This window comes from Lepisma saccharinum, chromosome 18 (genome assembly GCF_977018435.1).
Source record: "Lepisma saccharinum chromosome 18, izLepSacc3.1, whole genome shotgun sequence".
Taxonomy (NCBI): domain Eukaryota; kingdom Metazoa; phylum Arthropoda; class Insecta; order Zygentoma; family Lepismatidae; genus Lepisma; species Lepisma saccharinum.
Genome location: NC_139246.1, coordinates 12,600,760 through 12,624,355, shown reverse-complemented (window position 1 = coordinate 12,624,355; position 23,596 = coordinate 12,600,760). Strand labels below are relative to the sequence as shown.

Genomic DNA, 23,596 nt, shown 5'->3' with positions numbered 1-23,596 from the left:
GTGTGTGTGTGTGTGGGTGGGGGAGACTCATTAACAGTTTCCATTAGGCAAGAGGAAAAATTCTCAGCTCAATTACAAGGATCATTATTTCAGCAGGTTTCTTTAATATTACCAAATTGTATATTACAATAACTTAATATAAATGCAGTAAATGTAATGCGTGTCCCATAAGTCTGGAACAATAGGTATTTTCATATTACATTTTTTCTGTTAAGGAGAAGCCAATCCAAGTTATTTTGCTGGTGGGGACATGTGTGTTGTACAATAATAAGTTCCTAACATTAACTTGTTTCGTTCTTCTCCTATCGTTCCAGACTTATGGGACACCTTGAATATGTGATATAATTTTATCAGTTTTCATTCTCAATACTTTATTAACATTAATAATATTTTCATATATATACTTTAAGCATACATACAATAAGCATTTCATAATTAAAGAAATATAATAATTCTGGTCCGATCAAAACATATCTCCGTTTTTATTATGCGGATTAATTGAAATTAGTTTCTACACTAAAAATTACAACTCACCAGGATCAAATAACATGTTAATATTTTGCATACAGGACCACTGTCGGCTTGAAAGTAACATTTATATAAACATACTTCATATATTTGGTTTTGGAACTTGGAAATATATACTAATGTCCAAAATTAAAGCAACAAACGGAAATTCTTTCCCGTGTGTCCATTTCACCACATAATACGATCACGTGATAGTAATATTTATGATGTCATAGACAACTAGTTTAAGATAGAAAATAAACTAACCTTAATGTGGCAGGATTGAGGGGTGCCCATCCCCCTAAGGCCAATGGCGCATCCCCCCCAAAATCATGTCATGCGTTTCCCCCAAATCATATCATTCGCGCCCTTTAACCATATCATAATCCCCACAAAATATTTAATTACGACAGCGTGTCTACCGAAAGTAACTTTTTCCTTAGCTTTACTGAACACTATACTTGATCTGCCCCTCCTCCCTAAACAGGGGTGCCATCACTCAAGACCACCCCTAAAATCGTTCATCATAATCGAGAATATCGCGTGGATCCCACTTTAAACTGTAGGTTCAGTCCCGATTAGCCTTAGAGTGCATAAAGTAGACTTAAAAAAACAAATGAATCAATCGAGAATATCGCTTGTCTTGTAATGTAGCTTTAGTATAAAAACTTCATATTCATCTCATTAAAGCGCCAAACACACATCGTAGGAAGAAAATGTTTACATCCATTTCTTTGCAGGCTTTGAAGAATATTAATTTAATGGGGTTCAATACTTTCTTAAGATTCCGAGATATTTAGTCTTTTCCTTTTCCAGCTTTTCCTTTTGCATATTCGGGGTCGAAAACGTGTGGATGCCTTATCGCTAAATACGGTCTCCAAAATGTAATGTTTGAACTCTCTCTCCACTACAGAAATCCCTTGACAATCTTAAGATTTAACACTTTATCAAGAGCTTTCTATTTCCCCCTTTAAAAAGTCATACTCAATCCTACCACCAAAATTTCCATGTCAATTTTAGACTTACTGTTAATATTGAAGAGTAGATATTGCCTCCTCCAAAAAATTAATTCTCAGTTTCCACCAGAATTTCTGCAAGAGTCTAAGACAATAGCATTACACAAGAATTGGATACTCCCTTCAATTTAATGCTCAATCCCCCTCTAACTAAAGCACTCACCATAATCTAAGACCTAGAGTTGGATACTGTCCCCCCCCCCCCCCAAAGTTTAATTCAGAATCCCCCTCAGAACCCACGTGTCAATTAAGGCCGAATATATGGGAGTTCGATATCCCCCCTTCGATAATGCCCTAAACACTTTCATTTCTTCATCTAATGGATTAAATATGGTGCATTTAAGGTGTAAAATTTTTACATATAGTTTGGAAAAGATATAAATGTTGAATTTTATATTGTTTGAAGGGAAAAATCCCCCCCAAAAAATCTCGATGGCGCAACCTGCGCCATAAAACCCCCCTGTCAGGATTTATCAACAAAAAAATCACGAGAGCAACACGTTAAACTTGGCAAATTTATCAACAAATAAATCACACGAGGAAAGGATTTCTCTTTGTTGCTTTAATTTTGGACACTAGTGTATATACTTTCAGTCTTCAAATGAATTTTAGACCACTAGATTTTGGCAAGGGAATTATGTGTGATCCGTTTCCAGTCATTCGTTTTAAAAATCTGTGGAATTTTCATTCTGAGATAAGTTTCTTTACTTGCTACATGTATGCAAACTACACTCTGTCACACTTATCTCCGGAGCAGGTGAACGAAAACAAGTATCTGAGCAGCGATGAACACGTGAGAGGAACGGGATTGAGTGGAGGGAGGAAAGCCACTGCAGTTACCAACCTTCACAGCAACGTGTACTGCTTCGCTCTGTCCAATAGATCCCCCCTCCTCCCTCTCCCCTTCTCTTCCGCTATGTTCGGCTTTGCTCCAGAGATGCTGTGATATGGTACAGTTAATTGTTTTCTAAAAAGGTATCTCTGTGTGCCACACATTTAAAAAAGAAGCAAGAAAGGAAATTCGACCAATATTCTCCCGTCGTTTAAAACCAAATATTATCTATTAGACGAAAAGTTCACGATTGCCAATAAACGGTTTAACCTATCTGAGAGTATGGTGGATGTAAATAATAAAATTTAATACAAAGATTCTCCGAAATTTCTCTTTCACTGTCTACGTCAATGACAGAAATACAAGCAATATTTTTATTTATTTTTAACCCAATTAAAATAATGTGTAAGAATTTAAAATAAATAAGAAAGAGCTGAACGACTGTTTTTCGACCTTAAAAATTGTTGTTCTTCGAGGAAGAAAAATAAGAAGGATTTACTCCAGCACCTTAACACAGTGTCCCACGAGTCTCTCTTGACTAATACTGTCAAATGTGATGTGACTTTATGAATACAATTGTCGCCTGTGTACGTGTAACTTTTTGCACATTTGGCAGTTCGCAAACGATGTAATTATTTCGTGTTACCTTACGCAACAGCAAATACATTTCATAAGACTGTTCTGGACACGAGACTTGCGTCAATACACAAGCATAGATCAACGTTTCCTTTTCCGTCCACGCACTATTCTACGTTATTATGTGTTTGGCATTCCCGAGAGAAGGAATAAAATAATTCTGCCATGAAACTGACTTTCAAGGAGCTAGATTTATGAATGCTAGATAAAGTGCCTCCACTCGTGTATTAAAATATTCTGACTTTCGTTAAAAGCTGAGGCTGTAATGGGGCACTCACCACACGTAAGGACAAATAAAAGAAGAAGATAACACACAGAATTATACTAGCCGTAGGGCCAGACGCAAGTCTCTCCTTAGTCTGCAAAATGCAGTCCATGATTTTAGTGTCCTTCGTTTCTGCTCTCAAATAAATTAATATAATGACAATGTTGAAACCTCTTTATATAGTAAATTTGATAAGCAGATGCTAGGCAACGGCGGGGAAAATATTTGGGTAAATGTGTGGTGCGGAGACGTATTAATAGTTTCCATTTGGCAAGAGGAAGAATTTTCACTTCAATTACAAGAATCATTATTTCAGCGGTTCTCTTTAACATTACCAAATTGTTTATTAAAATAACTTAATACAAATGAAGTAAATATAATGTGTTTCCCTAAAGTCTGGAACCACAGGTATCTTTTTATTACAATTTTTCTCTGTTACAGGTAAACCATTGGACTGACTAAGGATTAGCGAATCCAAGTTATTTTGCTGGTGGGGACATTGAACACGTACTGGAACTGAGTTGTACAATAATAAGTTCCTAACATTAACTTGCTTTGTTGTTCTCCTGTGGTTACAGACTTATGGGACACCTTGTACATTTATGTAATATAATTATATCAGTTTCCATTCAATACTTATGGTGGCGATTAGGGGGCAGGGGGGCAGTTTCCTCCCTTTTTATCCACTGTTGCTCCCCAACTATGTTAAACCTTATGTACCAAGAGCAAGTAAACTGAAGTATTTCATAATTACAGAAATATAAAAATTCTGGTTCGACCAAAACTTATCTCTGTTATTATTATGCGGAAAACTTTGAACTAGTATCTACACTGCAAATTTCAACTTACCAGGATCAAATAACTTGTAAATATTTGCATACCACACCGCTGTCGTCGGGAAAGTAACATTCATACAAACGTATTTCATAGATTTGGTTTTGGGACTTGGAAATATACATTCCCTATCACCACTTTCCAAAATACACAACGGTTTTTCACACATTTCACACGACATACGTCCTTAAACGTTGCACTGTTTTTACAACTGAGGATTGAGGAAATGACAACCTAATATTTTAAATAATGATCGTAAACGTAATGGCCTCTAATTTTATGTACTGCTATTACACCACTTTCGTCGTGAATCTTGTGTTGTCTAGTTTACTTTCATGTTGACGTCATGTAATTGCTCAGAAAATGTGAATTCTTGCGAATTGGAGATGCGAATGGATCTTTACACAAAGTTGTAAGGAGAGGAACTTTCTAAATACTAATACTTCAACTGGCACTCGTCAAAGACAGCTCAGTCATTTGCTGTTACTACTGTCTTATTGGGGGGCCTTATTTATCGCACACATCTCAAACAGCTTTCCGGGAAGCCCCGCCCTTCGTCTTCTGACTTCAGAGCGGAATGTTTTCGTTGTTAGGATAGGTATGTAAGATTTAGGTCTCTAAGCATAAATACATTCGCAATTTTCGGGTTTGACCAAAAATGTATTATTCATGGTGAATGGCGTAACATGCTTGATCTAACAACGAAAGCATTTATCCTCACCTCAAAAGGTTGCTCTAAAAGGTGTTCCATCATTGTGCCACTTAATTGTTATCGTAGATGAAAAAATTCCCTTTCGCTTGAGTTCGAGTGTCCCCGTGATGCCATATTCATAACAACTTAACTGTGATGCTTTGTTGTCAAAGGAATCCAATAGCGTTCAATATAACATCTCTGCTTCGCTGTGGACGGTTTTTCGCTTATGATGACATAAATACCTCACCCTGAATAAAGTAAACCAAGATGTGTTGAAAAATGTCGCACACTTTGGCAATGCAGGATCTGAATTAAGAGGCAGGCAGCTGATAACACCCCCTGGTTCTCTTCATTTTCATAGAGTTTGAAAATTCTACCACTGCGCCAGAGAGAGAGATATCTCTTGTTGGTAGAGCAGTATAGAGTTGAAACGGACCCAGTTTACATTTAAATTGCAAATAAATTCTTGAAACAAATTAGCTTATAAACATATTGAATGTCAACATATCAATTATTGGTAGCTTAATTCTTCTTCTTGCAAGTCCGATACATTCTCTCCGTCAGGAACACGAAGAACGCTAAACTTACACCTGTTGCTAAAATGTAAAACCCTATTCGAGTATGATACAAAGAGAGCTTTGTATTTTTCCTTAAATCAAAATATCTGAAATTAGGAGCAAAAACTGAGTAGACCCACATATTTGTTAAACCTGACTCTATCAGTCTTCGAGATATCGTGTGGAAATTATCAAAATAAGGAGACCCCTTTGAAATAGCGTGAGAGGCTATGAAAAAGTCCTGCTTTTCGTCCACAATATGCACAAGAGGGTATCCACTTTCTGATACCTTCTCGGAAACTATTTTCTTTGCTAGAGAAAAATAAATAAATGTCACCGCATTTCTTTCGTGTGCAACTCGTCTTAATATATCATTCCTTGATTGCATCACTTTTGCATTACTCACCATGTCATGTAATCTTGAATCATTTATTCTTTGGAGAATACTTATATAGGAAGGGAACGAAACTACAGGCAATCCTGATTTCCCTACGTCTTCTATAGTGTGCAAGTCGGTATAATATGCTGGAAAAATCATATAGCGCTTCAAGAAGCTCTGGTACAAAGTGCTTATAATCAAGAAAAAGACGAGAGAAAGCAGAAATATGGTTCTTAAAGGTCTTCCTCTTGGTTCTTTGGGCACAGACACTTGTAGGGAAATAGAGAATATATATAAAAAAGTAGTACTGAGTCTGGGAATTTCGTCGGCTTTGGAAGTTAAATATTGCATGAAACGTTCAGCAGTGAAGAAGAATATAAACGAAAATGAAATCAATATCCAGAGGTGAACATTGAATGGAAGTAAAGCACACATCCATTGAGGTATGCGGTCTGCTTTAGGAACCATAAAAACGAAATTATCGTAGAAAAATATAGGAAGGAAATCTACAACTGAATAACGATCTGGTGTTATAATAGCAGGCCTGGAAAAAAAATCTGCATACGACTCCACCACATCTCCTAAAGCACCACCCCAAGTCCCGTTAGGATATTTTACACTGCCATCATCCTTATTCCTTTGCACTACGACAGGAGTAAAATTCATGCAGTTTATTAATGTTGCTAATATATTAAAACGATGTCCTGACAGGTCTAAAGTTCCATCCTCTTTCCATAGAATCGATGAATTTGTTATGCGAAGAGGATATCCGTTGACATTGCGTGTTCTTTCTTTTAGCGAAGGTGAAGTTTCTGTAGTGGTTGAAGAAATCAGGCTAATGGTCAGTACATCTTCACTCAATGCATTCTGTTTGGAAAATGGACTGTACATGTACCGTCTCATAGAGATGGAACATTCTTTGGACGATGTTATAGTGCAATTGTAACTGGACCCAAAAACCTCCACATCTAGAACCTTTTCCTTCCAAAGCTCTTTAAACATTTGTGACAGCTGAGACATTCCTGTAATATATCTAATTAAGATTATAAACTTTCCTCTCGAGTTCCAGTATTGCAATGTCTGAGCCTCTGAAATAATTTTGGAAACTCTCAAGTGATCATCTGCCAAAATGAGGAAGCATGAACTTTTCCCAACATTAATGGAACTTGAGAAGTTGGTAGCGTATTCTGAATCACGTTGCATATCTCGTATTCTGAAAGGCAAAAGAGCATTTTCTTCCATAACTTTATCATTTTCAAAGATGCAGTCTACATTTCGAGAATATGTTATGACTGAAATGTGATTGAGATTGTTCATATGTCGCACGCACCGTTTCACACTACGCATAATGTCTATGGATTCTGCAGAACATTTGACTCCTGGTATCAGTGTGTGAGACAGCATAGAGTATGTGGAGGATATGACAAGGATTGTCACACAGAAAATCGTCAACTGAAGCTTCATAGTTGTTTCAGTTATGAATTAATGTCAAAGATGTCCTTCCACAATTGTTGAAATTCTGATTCAAAATCTAAAACAAATAAATATATTTTATGAATTACAATTTTAAAAATTGTCACTTTCTACATAGAGTACCGGATTTCTTCCCTTAGAGAAAGTGACGTCAGCGAATACGTCACGTTTCTCCTTGAATTCATGGTGAAAGATCAAGACTTCTAATTTTTAGAGGTTCTAAATAATTTATTTGAAGACAGACTTGACATCAGAACACTTGCTATTGAAGTCTATGATAACAAATGCATCGAGGCACAGAATAATATTCTTTTTAATTCTGTTTTGAAGAGAATTCGACAGACAATGTGTAAACACTTGGTTATGATATGAGGAATGCAAAATAGGAGGACTTCACACCATGATGTTTAATTAGAGTACAAACATTTTCTGGCACATTATCTTTATTTCTTAATACCTGTTTAATTTGCAACAGGCTACTCAATTGTCTAACACGTGACTCGCATACCCCCTTCCTTCAACACACAAATAGAAAAGGCTAACCTTCGCAAATGAGAATCAGACTAAAATACGTATTTCACACTGTACAACTGCACGTATCAGACATTCACGTGTTATATTTACTTATCGCCCCAAATCTTAAATTAACCAGTACTCTGCATTATTGCAATGGCACATCATTCCGGAACAAGCATGTGGCACTTTTGGTTTACCAATGAGGTTCGTGCCAGTCTACACTCTTAACGGTCACTTTCGATTAAAACCCAAGTATTTTCAGCAATTTCCTCTCTTTCCATCATTCACTATGTGCACTATTAACGGAGTTGCCTATGGGACAGGACTTTTGAATCACCCAGTATTTCTATTATCTTGGAATGTAAGCATCAACTTCATGCATCTTAATTCAAACAATAATGTATTTCACCTCTCATACTTTTACTCTTGAATTATAGGAATCTGTTTATCAAAGTATGTTATCATGCACTACCTACCATTTCCCAACCCTACCCTACGCTAACCTAAATCTAGGCCTCGCAGATGGCGCAGTTGTAGCGTAGTTGCGTTGTAATCAAGGGGTCCCAGATTCGATACCCTGTGGAGGCACATAGTGGTTTGGATCCCACTTTAAACTGTAGGTCCAGTCCCGATTATCCTTACTGTGCATAAAGTGGACTTAAAATATCAAACCAAACTAAGCCAGGATTCGAACCCGGGAACCGTGGCGTCACAGCGCGATGTGCTAACCACTCCGCCACGGGGGCCGGCTCAAGTAGTAGTTGTTGATTGCTTTACCATCCGACCATGTCCAAGGTCGATTGATACTAGGGCCTATTTTCACTAAAATTAAGCTATATTTTGATATCATCTGTTGGATTTAGCTAATCTGTATGTGTAACAAATTGCCCATCATGCTACGAATTCCTAGCACTATGATGATGACTTCTTCCAAGGGGTCACATGACCCCCTGTTGATTGGATAAGTTAGTCCAGGAATTGGGGTCACGTCAATACCCTTTTGATTGGCTGAGCTGGCCCAGGAATTGGGGTCACGTCATGCCCCTGGTAGGAATTTTGAGAATTGAGCTTGTTCAGGAATGTCTCGCCCTGGTCACGTGACCACTGTTGATTGGCTAAGTGCATACATATATATTGTTGCTCGGGCGTTGCCATCAGTCGTCAAAAACAGTCGTCACCGAGAATCGTCGTAAACAAATCTTCGTGAGAAGAATCGTAACACACGTACAGTTACAAGTGCGCTGTAAATGCATATTCTATAGTGAATTGTAAATTATTCGTGTATTTTTACTATAATATTTAAATATATGTATATAATATAGAGGTAAGCCAGTTAGCCAATGTAGTGTGTAGCTTTCTAGAGACTGATACTTAATAGGCTCTAAGGCACAGTATTGCCAAGATTGGTTTGTATGTTTTTTTCTCTATATAAATAAATACCAGTACCCAAAATATTTTGTTATTCTTGTCACACTTAAGCATAGACTTATGTCTCCAGCAAAACCGATATATAATAATCAATACCCAGAATAGTTTACTATTCATGTTACACTTAAGCATAGATTAGTTTCTATTTAATTTTTAAAAATGTTTGTGCTAAATATATTATCTCCAAGCGAGATTGAAATATCAATACCCTATACAGTAGTGTAGTTACCCGAAAAATTTGTATATAAATTGCAAATAAAGAACAATGGTAAACACTCCCCATAAAACTGAATGCCCGAATTGTGGTAAATTCATATCCAAAACACATTTGTCAAGACATCGGACAATATGCAGCGGTCAACCGAAAAATCCTATATTACCAACCCAACCCTGTCCCTATTGTGGAAATTCTATTAGCATACCCAATCTGAACAGACATAGGAAGACTTGCGAATCTCAACCATCAACCAGCCAGACTAATCCTAGAAAAAGAAAAGCAGATATAGCTCCAACTGACGGCCCTGTATCGAAACAAACTACTGTAGCTCTTCGACCACACCTAGTGCTACGGCTTTTGGTGGTCGACTCAATGATCACTCCTTCAAATCGAAGCCACGCTGTGATATCAACAATTTCTTGAAGAACATAAAATCTTTCATAATAGAACTCCTGAAAAATAAACTTAAAAATAAATCTATTGAGTTCTATCCTCTGAATATGAGAAAACCGATGAAACACGTGATACACAACGCCGTCTTTCCAAGACTCAGACTCTATATTTGAGTGATATTGATAATTTGGAACAAATCTATGCTCAGCTTATGGATACACTGCTCACATTACACGAGTAATTCGAGGCCAAAGGATCTGATTGGAAATTGTGCGGGAATCCACACAAGCAGGAACTGAAAATAAGCCAATTCTTACCTCTCACTGCTAAGATAAGATAACAAGTGTCTTCTGTGGCGTGTCTTGGCGAAACTTCACCCAGTTCATTGGAAAAATAATCCAGAGTGAGTTCATCATTATAAGCAGTATGAGGCAGAGTTTGAGCGTCCTATGTCAGGTATATATATAACAATATTTGAAAATCGGGTACGAGAATCCCTGACAATCAATGTGTATGCTAATACAGAGAATAATTTTGTATATCCTCTAAGAATAAGCGCCAACGATGATGATAATGCAACTGTCATCAATTTATATATTTCATATAAGAAGAAATTCCTTTACTGTCCTATTCGCAATCTCTCTCTTCTTGTTAGAAACCAAGTAACTAAATATCCCGGGTAAATCTAAATTTGTCATAGGTCTTTGACAACATTTGAAAATCGTGTTGAACAGAACTTGTATGTCAATTTCAGTAATCAAGAAATACCTAACCAGAAACTTGAAGTGTACAAAAAATGCTGTGATGAAAACAAGCCTGTGCGTATGATTATGCCTAAACCAGGAGAGGTCGAGAAATTCAAACAACATAAGGCCCTGTCGGAGCATCCAGCTATAATAAAACTAGTAGATTTCGAGACATTTTTCAAACCACTCAACAATTCTAATCCTGAAATCTCTTCGACTACACGCTATCAGATCCATGAGGTCTGTAGTTATGGATGCATAGTTGTATGGTGTAATTCATCAAAACCCAGTGAGCCTTATGTTTACCGAGGACATCATGCCGTCAAACATTTTTTCCAGAAAATAAAGAAAGAGGTGACGAAAACTGGTAGTGTATTATAGGTATCGAAACCAAGAGTCCCATTATCTGCTGCCGAAGAGGGATCACATGAAGTTAATGAGAACTGGCCACAGTGCAAATCATATTTTACAGATAAAGATAAGAAAATTCATAACCATGACAATTTCACGGGGAAAAATTTGGGGCCCTTATGCAATATTTGCAATCTCAAAATACAGAGAAACAAATTTGTATAAATCAAGGTTTTAAGTATTTGCTCATTGAAATAAACAATTTTAGTAAATATGCTTTGTCTGTTCCTCTGAAATCTAAAACAGGGGCTTGTGTCACGGAGGCCTTTGAGTCTATTTTCGAGCAAGTCAGAATACCCCGTCACTTACAGACAGAGGATATGAATTTTACAATTCCATATTCACCAAATTAATGGACCAGTATAATATTCGGCATTATTCCACATACAGTGAATTGAAAGCCAGAATAATTGAGCGATTCAACAGCACACTAAAAATCATATGTGGAAGCAGTTCAGTTTACTGGGTAACTATAAGTGGGTTAACAATTTTATCTGGTCTTGTTCATAATTACAATAATTCCATACATAGAACCATACATATGAAGCCTGCTGAGGTGACCAAATCTCACGAGATGCAATTGATTTCCACTGTTTACTGTCCCAAATATCAACCCACAAACAAGAAACCAAGTTCAAAATAGGAGATCAAGTGAGTCAGTAAATTCAAACACTTTTTTGAGAAGGGCGTCACCAAAATTTGGATCACAGAGTTGTTCCCTGTGGTTCGGTTCGAGTATTACCAGGAAATAGGCAAACGTATATAATAAAAGACAATCACAATAAAATATTGAAAGGGCGCTTTTATGAACAGGAGCTCAGCAAAACTAAATTCCCAGACACATATCTCATCGATAAAGTCTTACGTAAAAAGACAGTAATAAGCTATTGATGAAATGGCTGGGATTGCAGGGAAAAAGTTGGATCGATGCAGATCAGGTGATTCTATGACAGTGACATGGAATGTGGTGAAGCACTTGCCCGATTTACTAGAAACTAGTAAAACAAAATGGTGAGTTGCTACCTGACAATATTCGGTGCCTTATTGTAGGCCCATCTGGTTGTGGAAAAACTACACCGCTTGTAGATAATTTTCTGCTTGCTCCCAATTGGTTAGACTGGAAGAATTGATACCTGTATGTGTTCTCAAAAATCTTAGAGCAACCAAAATACCAGCCACTTATGAAACTGTATGAGGGACTAGGCATAGCTACCCTTGGAACAGAAATGAAGCCACTCGACCACTGTCTCGAAAACTCAGTTGTGGCCTTCGACGATGTGATTTTGGAAAATCAAAATGAAATTCGTAATTGTTTTACTCAGGGCCGTCACAGTGAAATAGACTGTTTTTATCTGGCTCACACTTATTCCAAGATTCCCAAACAGTTACTTCGCAATAATACAAATCTAGTTTGTCTGTTTCGTCAGGACCACATCAATCTTAAACATGAATATGATGACTATGTAGGAGGAGATTTAAACTAAATCAATCTTGGAAATTCTGCTCTACCTCCTGCAACAGAGATGATTTTGGATTTACTACAATCGACATGAAAACAAATCAATGCAAAATACAGAAACAAAATCAACAATTTTATAAATGTCGTGTCGATATGAGATACGTTGTGACGTTATAAATAACCTCTAATCAAAATGACAAAACATAAAATCCAAGACAATCTGAAATTGCGCGACTATCTGACCAAAGGATTTAAGGGCTGGAAATCGGAGAATCCAGGATACTATGAAGGGCACAAGCGTCAGGACCAACCAATTATTGATGCCATCAGTGGTCTTGGTAGAGAAATTAAGGGTGTCACAGAATAAAATAAGGATCTCATGAATGAGCTGGTGCCTCCTGCTGCTAGAAATTATGCAGATTTTCCTCCTACACCACTATCCAATATTCACACTCCTCTAGTACTCCAACAACCACCTAAGGCCATAGGAGAACCCACTTCGGAGAAAATCGAGTTGGGTCAATTGGCGAGAGATTATCTGAGTACTGGGAAATTCGACAAAGATGTGGTGTTTGATTGTATCCAACCATGGAGCCTAAGAAGGGAAAATCTAAAGTCAAATTTAAGGGGGGCGATGTGAAAATCAATTTGAGTAGAAAAAATAGCTGATCCAGATATCCCGGCACTGTGGGACTGTGGGAACTCATCACCAAGAAACAACCCAGAGATTATACAAATGAAGATTACCAGAGTTACTCAGAAATGTTCATACTTTCTGATGCTCTGTTGGATTGATTGATTGATTTGGTGTTTTAAGTCCACTTTATGCACAGTAAGGCTAATCGGGACTGGACCTACAGTTTAAAGTGGGATCCGAACCACTTGTGCCTCCACCGGGTATCGAACCCGGGACCCCTTGATTACAAGGCGACGACGCTACCACTGCGCCATCTGGGAGGCCGATGCTCTGTTGGAAAACAATGATGTCAATCAGAACCGAGTTAAATCTAGCAGTGGGGACAAATACAAGAATCCGATCAAACCTGTATAGAACCAAATCAAAACAGGTAGTGGTATCAAACGCTACAAAACTCTACCCAAAGAGTTCGTATGGGTAGATGATGTTAGAAAACTCATAGATAGAATGTTGGTCATAGCAGGAGAAGAAAATGCTGACAACAGCAATTTCTGTAATGAAAAAAAGCATTGTGGATATGGTCAGTGCCAAACTAGCCAATTTTATTGTAAATGACATTAAAGGCATAGGTTACTTAATTAAAATTATCAATACTCTACCAACAAATTCTTGAAGGGTCGGGGATTGGATAATGACATCATCAGCAAAATTCCTTTCGAGATGCACTTATCTGGTTACCAATACTGTGGTCCAGGGACCAAACTATGACAGCGACTGGAGAGAGGAGACAGAGGAGTCAATCCTTTGGATACAGCTTGTAAAGACCATGATATTGCCTGCAATACTTACGCTGATCTCGATGCTCATCATGAAGCTGATCAAAAATTGGAGCAAGCAGCATTTGGAAGGCTGATCAGCAGAGATACCGTAATAATGGGATCGCAGTAGGCAATGCAAAAATTGTTATCACGCCTGGTCAGAATAATCTATCTACATTACAAGCACGACTGACGAGAAGAGTGTTCCTATCACAAGAACTCCGTTACACACAGAGTAGAATTGGTTTCTGCAACTGAAACAGTGGATCTGGGTACACTTTGTAAACTACAGGGTTTCGAGAACAACATCAAACTCGAGCCCGGCCAAACACATAGGTGGTAATATTCCTAATTTCTTAGCCATAGAGACTCTGAATATCCATTGTAATGAAGCAGAAGTGATGATTATCAATTCCAATGGCAACATAGGCAGTCACAAACAAACTGGAATCATTGCAACTTTCAAACCGAATTCCGAGTTCATGGTACCGCTCGTATACACACCTTCGTCTCTAGCCTTCTTAAACCCGAAAGTTCATGGCTGCAGCAACACAGGCCTTCCATTTGTCCCTATCCTGAGCAAGATACTCTTTTCCATCCCTACCGATTTCCTTTAGGTCTATCTCAATGTTATCCCTCCATCTTCGTCTTGGCTTTCCTACAGGTATCTTACCATCAGGTTATCCAACAAGAATCCTGTCCCAAATCTCTCCCATTCGTGCCACATGACCTGCCCACTTAAGTCTTCTTGATTTAATTATTCTAATAATATCTGGACATGAATACAAATTATGTATTTCTAAATTATGTAACCTTTTCCACTCACTTGTCTCCTCATCCCTTTTGGGTCCAAATATTTTCCTAAGGGTCTTATTTTCAAATACTCTCAATTTATGTTGCTCTTTCAATGTAAGGGACCAAGTTGCGCATCCATATAATAATACAGGCAAAATTACTGTTTTGTATATTTTAACTTTTAGTTTCTTAGATATTAAACGAGAAGACAAAAGTTTATGAAGAGAGAAGTAACATGCATTTCCTGAATTAAGCCTACTTTTTATTTCCTCTTTAATATAATTTTCATTTGTTAGTATTATTCCTAAGTATTGAATTTGGAAACTGTTTGAAACGAGTTGTTATCAATAATTAGATTTTGATTATTACCTAACACTTGGTTTCGGCCTGTAAGCATGTATTTAGTTTTCTATATGCTAACTTCCAAACTTTGAAAAATATTTTAGCATTTCTTCCGTCACCGTCTCTATAGCATCCCGTATTCGTGTCTGAAGAGTTTGCGTATCAGGAACTGGTGAACTAAACACTGTGTCCTTAATGTAACCCCATAAAAAAAAAGTTAAGAAGGGTTATGTCCGGCGAACGTGGTGGCCATGATATGGGACCGTCTCTACTAATCAGACAAAACAAAGAAATAGAAAAAAAATTGATGTATTCCACTACTTATTGCCATAGGTTTTATTTTCCTGTCTACCGTGCACGTTGAGATGTAAATATTCATAATCAGGGAAAGACTTTATGCTCACCCTGTATGATATGCCAGATTTCGTAATTGTGCTGTTCCAGACCGGGAGAGAAAAAAATCAAGAAAAAGATTCGAGCAAATTTCATAATTGCAAAATCAAAAATGTCTATTTAAAAAATGGGCGCAATGAAATTTTCCTTCGCGAAAAATATAATCTGGACATTGCGCAGAAGGACTATCTCAAATTATATGAAGCATACACCGCTTACAAGAGAGTGACTGAAGGAAACATAGATGTACACTACAGTCTCAGCGAATTCAAGGCACACAGACCTATGTTTGTCATCAACACAACCAAAAGAAAACAAGTGGCGGTCAATGATAGGACTAATATCAAGATTGTGTGCGATTTCCATGAGCCCTTGCCTGACAACACTTTATGTACTGTTATTCTTATCGCAGAGAAAACTTTTGTTTATGATGTGAAAAACGAGCGAGTCACAGAACATTTTAGTTGCCGAGAATCTATTAATTTACTAAGCCACAACACTGCAGTCTGAGAACAATTTTAATACAGACACCCGGGAATCAATCTAGAGGCTCTTAATTTAATAGGCAACACTGCCATAATACTTACTTAAGAAGAAACTTACTTAAGGCAATTATTTTGACAAATCCTGTATGTGCTTATACAAAAGAATCCTTAATGCTTCGTCCTTTGCAACTACCTGTCTGCATAGGTACAATTCTACTGCAATGCGGAATGCCAACGGTCAATACAGCTGAATTTGTTAGTTGCTACGAGACAAACAAATATGCCTATGGAAATAGCATAACATGTTACAAGCGCTTGATAATAAATATAAAATACATTTGTCATTTGTTTCTCTAATTTCCTTTATATTTCCCAACTCGACATGTCAGAACAGAGAGAAAAATGATATATAATTAAAGCTTTTCTGTGAGCAAATTATCGCTGTGACAGATATCCCCATCTAATATTTATACCATAGCATATACGCCATTGCCACTGTTCTAGTTTATTCGCCGGCCTTCGTGCATGACGCTAGGCACGTGCAGTTATTGTGGAGAATAATTATTCTTTTGATTTACTTTATTTTACTTCACCGTGTTTCTTGGCTAATCCCGACGATGAGGATTAGTGATTAAATAATAAAAATTGGCGAATAGACATTCACACACAACCATTCCCGAGCGAGATTCGTACCCAAGGCCCTACACGTCGCAGCCCAATATGCTAACAACCCAGCTACAGGGTTCGGCAGATGCAATGCCAAGCAATATATATATATATATATATACAGAGCCAATAAACAGGGGTCACGTGACCAGGGCGAGGCATTCCCGAACAAGCTCAATTATCAAAATTTCTGCCAGGGGCATGACGTGACCCCAATTCCTGGACCAGCTCAGCCAATCAACAGGGACGTGACGTGACCCCAATTCCTGGGCCAGCTCAGCCAATCAACAGGGGCGTGACGTGATACCAATTGCTGGACCAGCTCAGCCAATCAATAGGGGGTCATGTGACCCCTGGGCAGGGGTCAGCATCATACTACTAGGAATTTAGAGCTCGTAGCATGATGGGCAATTTGTTACACTTACAGATTAGCTAAATCCACAGATAATATGAAAATATAGCTTAAGTTCAGTCAAAATAGGCCCTAGTATCAATCGACCTTGGACAAGATCGGACGGTGAAACGATCAACCTCTACTACTTCTTCAATTCCTTTACCCTAACATAGACATGCTATATCTTGTGTGAAGGAGCCCTTCTAGACCTTTCTAACGCCGTCCGTGTGACTTCCATAGGTGTCCTGATTGCCGAAATATTGCAAATTAAAGTTAACAAAATGTTGATAAAAACTGACAAAATCGCATAGTTTGCACCACTGCAATTTTGGAAATACAAAATATATGGATCTACAACTTTGTACATTTTCGTACCCCAGATGGTCCTTTCAGTATGAGAAACTTCAAATGAGTCAAAAAATGTGAGGTTGAGGACCTTATGAATTTGACTTTTTTTTAAAATAGAAAATCCGCAAAACACAATATTCTACTTTAAACTGAACTCAAGAATGATATAGATTTCCAGTGCAACATAACACATCCAATTCACTGACGTAGCTCTTGCAATGATCATTTTGGTTCTTCATCTTCGCCTTGTGACCGATTACTTGGGGTCACGTAAAATAAGGCACACGTAGGACGAAAGGGTGATTACGAGGAACAGGAAAAGTGTTGGATTACAGTGAGCGTGTTTTGCATAGTGTCGCAATAGAAGCTGTAGCTAGGCGGGTAAGAGCTTGAATGCTATTGGTTAACATTGCATGGTGTGATTATGCAAAGACCAATCACAGCCTTAGAGTTGCAATGGGGTGAGTGATGCAAAAATAACGAGAACAGTGCAGTTGGTAACAGAAAAGGCGTAACATCAACTTTCTCGGGGCGAAAAGATTTCCTCGGTTAGCAGTAGTACCTTCGGACGTCGCGTTGCGAGTTCCCCCCATTGATCAAACTTTATCCGGGCGTCGCGAAAATACTTTTATAATCCCACATCACATTCTCTGGCATGAGAAGAAAAGTTCATGCCACTGTTTATAGTGTAAAATGTAGTGAATTTAAGATTTATTTTCAAATACAAGGTAAAAATTAGATATTAGTAGTTTATTTCCTTTTGTGTTAATATTTTTACATTACACAAATTAGCTAACTTAAGACTTGTGAGTGACTGGTCAGTCTGGTGCCATAAACCCAGAGCTTGCAAGCCGAATCAGGTTACTACAATCAAAGCAAGAGTAAAATTAGAAATCATGTAAACAACCTTAAAATTATAAACTCTTGAATCCTACGTAATTAATTTTTTTAATCAATATTTCGCTCTAACATGACCTTTTCAACGTTTCAAACTTTGCAAAAATAAACATGAAAACAAAAATTATACCACACTACTCGTCCATGTCACCTGAATGCTGAGATACATTTTTGTACACTCACATGATTCTGTAGTAAAGGAATTATCCTTCAAACTATCCCGTTTCACATAAGGACTTCCTTTTGTTGAGGATTAAACCAATTGTTTGGTTCTGTTGTCACAACCTAGTTGCAATACGTCAATAAATTAAATATATGTTCATCATACTAACATAACTAATCATTATATATTTCTATGCTAATATAAGGCTTTTCGATTCTCCTAATATTACGAGGACACTAATTATAGTTTCATGATATCGGATACATTTCAAATTCTTTAAACGCTTTAAAATGTTTGGCGTATGTTATGAACAGGGGATTTGTTTGTTCAGAAATATACGTAAAACGGGAACGTGTTATCATTATAATGAGGTTCCAATTAAAGTCATTACACAATCCATCACTATATTTATTTTCTGTTTTACGCAATGAGACTTTAAGAATTGAACCATAACGCCAAACACACTCGAGAGCGGATTAACGGGGTTACGTCCCCCCTCCGAATCTTTCGAGGGGGCGTTGTGGTCGACGTTCACCGAGAACCAGTTTCATTTTTCTTATATTGATAAATAAATTATACCGTTGGAATTAAATGTAACACACATAGTGCTAATTAAGAAACATACAAGAGCGGAATAAAGCGGGCAGAGTGGAGAACGCCATTTTTGAAGAGGCAGGAAGGGTGGGGCGACAAACCATCAAGGGCCTTACTTTATTTCATCAATTGAAATTAAATAAAGCAAATATTGTGGCATTTTACGAAGAACTACAATTATGGGGGAGCAGGAAGCTTAAAGACGAGTGCAAAGAGTGACTAAAATAGGGGCGACGGATGACAAGAGGACGACGAAGGATAAGAAGCGACGAGAGTGCCAGGGTGTGAACAAAGATAAGAATAACGAAGGACAGAAGTGCCGTAGGATTAGAGGGCGATAAGAGATAGGAGGCGACGAGAAACAGTGGGCGAACAAAGATAAGGATGACGAAGGAAACGAGGGCGACGAAAGATAAGCACGAAATGAACTTCAGGTGAAGGAGTAGTTTAATATTACTATGGTGAATCAAAAGATTCGTGAGGTAACCATCTCTATCCTGAGCATCTAGAAAATATCCCCGCCACTTCTGCCTCCTAACTAATTGTGTACATGCTCAGTCACTGTGGAACAAGGAGAAGGAGCAACTGGCATATACCCAGAGCGCAACAAGGGTGACGATGAATAAAATTAGGCTAACTACAACTATAAATCTTAGTAGGTTGCTGCAAGGGAGGATGATTGGCTGGAGGGGGCAAACATTCTTCTCCTACGCGCTTCATTAGAGCTCTCTTTTATTTATTGATACATTTGCAAATTTGGAATGAAATACATGAAACATTGTGGAATACTATGACATAAACGAATAGGTTTATAAGTTAGCAACCATGGAAGGTAACAAAAACAGTGCTTGTTTTGCCTGTTGGGATAAGACATATGTTAAGTTACTTCAATGTTCCCAACAGTCACATGTATTGCAAAGAAAAATAAATTTATGTGATTTTTGAGACATCTGTTATAGTCTTTATGTTATTGAAGTTAAACAACTTAGAATGGTTGGTGTCCTCAACAAACGTTGTAACATTTTATATTTTGCTATATAAACGAAGATGCAAGCGGTGTTTCAATCTCTGGGACCGTGGACTCCCATCCAGATTTTTCTTTTTTAGTGAATATTCCTCTCTATTTTTGAGTCACAGTTAAATGAAGATGAAATTGGAGAAAACGATAAAATATCCCTTACCGCTTATTAAGTAATATAGGCTTGTGCTAAACGTACGTCAACCGGAGGCCGCAAACGGGCCTTTAACAAAATCGATTCCTTGTCCGCCCGTGTTCCTTGATATATCAAAAAACGTACTTCAAACGTTAGTTCTAATCTCAAAAGTCCAATACCTTCAGACACTATACAAAGGAAGACATCACAATCAGTGGCGTGCCTAGGATTTTTGAAAGGGGGTGTACGTTCTATTATAGAAATACTGGGACAAAGGTGGGATTATGACTCACACCAACCCCCTTTGGCATGTCACTGATCCAAAAAAGTGGAGACCATACGCAATGTCCCTACTTTCATCCTGGAACACGTCTATTATTATTGTTTTCCGGATTTATTTACTGCTTCATTCAATTTCCTTTGATTACCCATGATTGTGGCCTCAGCAGAACCTGAATTACGAAACTTCACCCAATCAAATATTATCTGCAGAATAGTGTTCTTCAGCAAAGATAAACAAACATATTCGTCTTGAATAGTGAGCTCAGGCATACGGAATGACTTAACATTGAACCCGCTTTGAAACACTCTGCAGATATCAATGCATGCAACGAAGATTTTAGTTTATGCAAATAGTTATTTAACGCTGTATTTAATATCGTTACTTATTTCTTGATTCTTGATTATTCAATCTTAATTGCACATTCATTACTTGCTTTGTTGTAAAATTCAAGCTACTAGCAATAGCATCAGTCACATGATGTGGATTTTTAGATTTAAAAACATTATAACCAAGAAATTCATAATTGCAACAGTCCTCATAGCGGAAGAGAAAAATGACAGGTGTTGGCGCAAAAACATGATACCTGCTCCTACAACGTTTCAGTAACGACAGTGATTTTATGACATACTAGGTAGTGCAGTAGTTTGGAAAGGAATTGTGCTGGGCGCCGAAACTTCGGGGAGAAGAATCGGGCGTCGTATTGGGTATTTAATCCGCCACTGAACAGACTGCTGACAACTTGAGTACCAGAAAAATACATACCAGTCCTTAAAACAAACCACGACGCAAGATAAAAATTAATGAAAATCGTCGTGGACAGTTTGCTAAGAAATACTTGTGCATATCACTGTACACTCACATGATTCAGAAATAACAGATCTTTTCTCCTTCAACCTATGTCGTTCTACATAAGCCCTTCCTTTGTTGAAGATTATTAAACCAATTGTTTGGATCTGTTGTCACAACCTTGGTGGGTAAAACGTCAATAAATTCAATTATATATTCATGATAGTACGTTAAGATAATTTCAGGCGATTCGATCCTCCTAACATTATATCATGTAGTTTCATAATATCGCGTACGTTTGTAATGAATTGTACATTTTATCTGGTGGGCGTATGTTGTGCACACGGGAGTATGTTTCGTGAGAAATAATCGTAAAACGGGAATGTGTTATTATCATAATGATAACTCAATAAAATACATTACGTATTCTTTACTAGTTGGTTGGGAGTGAGTCATTTTTGTGCCACGACAATTCGATTCAAGTAACATATATCTTTGTTGTGCAACACTTATAACGATTAAATCTTGCCAACCATCAGGCAAAATGATTAATCATCGTAATAAGCAATAAAAAGAATTGGACTGTGGCTGTTCCCCGAGAGTTGCATTGTGGAATAAGGATGATAAGTCGATTTCCCGAGCGAGGAGGCCGATCCTCGGGTTAAAAAGAAAATACAACTTTGGAGCCAATGAACGGATTCGATTGAAATTTAAGACAGTCAAGTATCAGATGCTGATCGGCATCTACGACATCTACAGCGCAACTACGAGTCTGGAATAGAAAGCAAAAAGCTTTTTGAAATTATATTCCATAAAGAAATTACATATGCAAGAAAAGCTCATTACCTTTCGTATAAGAAATGAACGAAATCGGGAACATCATTTTGACTTACGCTGTATATTAATATGTTACAAGAAGCTGATACCTCTGTGTATAGTTAATTTGATATGCAGATGTTAGGCCACTAAAGTTGAACTTCACTGCTCGTCTATGTCACCTAAAAGCTGAGATGCAAACTTGTAGAGTGGGATGCAAAAGTAGTAGCAAGCAAATTGTTAATTACTATATTTATTTTCTCTGTTTTACGCAATGAGAGCTTCAAGAATTGAACCAAAACACCAAACACACTCGAGAGCGGATTAAAGATGTTAGTCCCTCCTCCGAAACTTTCGAGGAGGCGTTGTGGTCGACTTCCACAGAGAACCCGTTTCATTTTTTCGTATATTGATAAATAAATTACACTGTTGAAATTAAATGTAACACACATGGTGCCAATTAAGAAACTACAAGAGCGAAATAAAGGGGGCGGAGAGGAGAACGCAATCTTTGAAGAGGCACCGGAGGGCGACAAACCCTCAAGAGCCTTAATTCATGTCATCAATAGTATGAACCTTTGAAATGAAATAAAGCAAATATTGTGGCATTTTACGAAGAACTACAGTTATGGGGGAGCAGGAAGCTTAAGGACGAGTGCAACGAGTGACTACAATAGGGCGACGAAAGATAAAAAGCAACAAAACATAAGGGCGATGAGAGATAGGGAGCGATGAATCATATGGAATAATGAAAGATAGGGGCGACGAATGATAAGGAGTTGAGATGCGGATAAATTATAGGAAGCGTCGAAAGATAGGGGGCGAACAAAGATGAGGATGACGAAGGGTTGGGGCGAAGAAAGATTAGAAGGCGACGAGAGTTAGCAAGCGCCGAGAGACAGGGGGCGAACAAGAGAAGAATAACGAAGGATGGGGGCGATGAGTGTAACAGGGGGTGAACAAAGATAACAATAACGAAGGGTGGAAGTGACGTAGTATTAGAGGGCGAAAAGAGATAGGAGGCGACGAGAAACAGGGGGCGAACAAAGATAGAAATAAAGAATGGTGAAGGGGGCGAACAAACATAAGGAAGACAAAGGATAAGAACGAAATGAACTTCAGGTGAAGGACTAGTATAATATTACCATGGTGTATCACAGAATTCATGAGGTGACCATCTCTCCCCAGAGGATCTAGAAAATATCCCCGCCACCTCTGCCTCCTATGTCATTTTCTACATGCCCAGTCTCTGTGGGAACGTAGTTACCAGGGAGAAAGAGCAGCTGACATATACCCAGATCGCAACTAGTGTGACGATGTTGAAAATTAGGCGAACTACAACTATAAATCTTAGTAGCTTTCTGCAAGGGAGGATTAAAGGCTGGAGGGGGCGAACATCCTTCTCCTGTGCCCTTCATTACAGCTTTTTTTTTAAAGTTATTGATACATTTGCAAAGTTGGAATGAATACATCAAGCATTGTGATATACTGGTACAATGGTGGCCTTATGACTCCCACCAACCCCCTTTGCCATCTCACTGATCAAAAAACTGGAGACCATTCGCGATGTCCCTACTTTCATCCTGGAACACGACTATTATACTTCTTTTCCGGATTCCCTTACTGCTTGATTGATTTTCATGTTATTACCCGTGATTGTGG

General features: G+C 37.9%; 1 protein-coding gene across 1 annotated transcript in view; it reads right to left on the bottom strand.

Moving 5' to 3' along the window:
- LOC146001854 (uncharacterized) overlaps positions 1–21,216 on the bottom strand; it is a 54,032-nt gene extending 32,816 nt beyond the window's left edge. Inside the window, exon 1 of the mRNA XM_083139554.1 lies at positions 21,192–21,216. The gene's annotated coding sequence lies outside the window, so the exon portion shown is untranslated. The remainder of the gene's footprint in view (positions 1–21,191) is intronic.
- Positions 21,217–23,596: the final 2,380 nt, after the last annotated feature.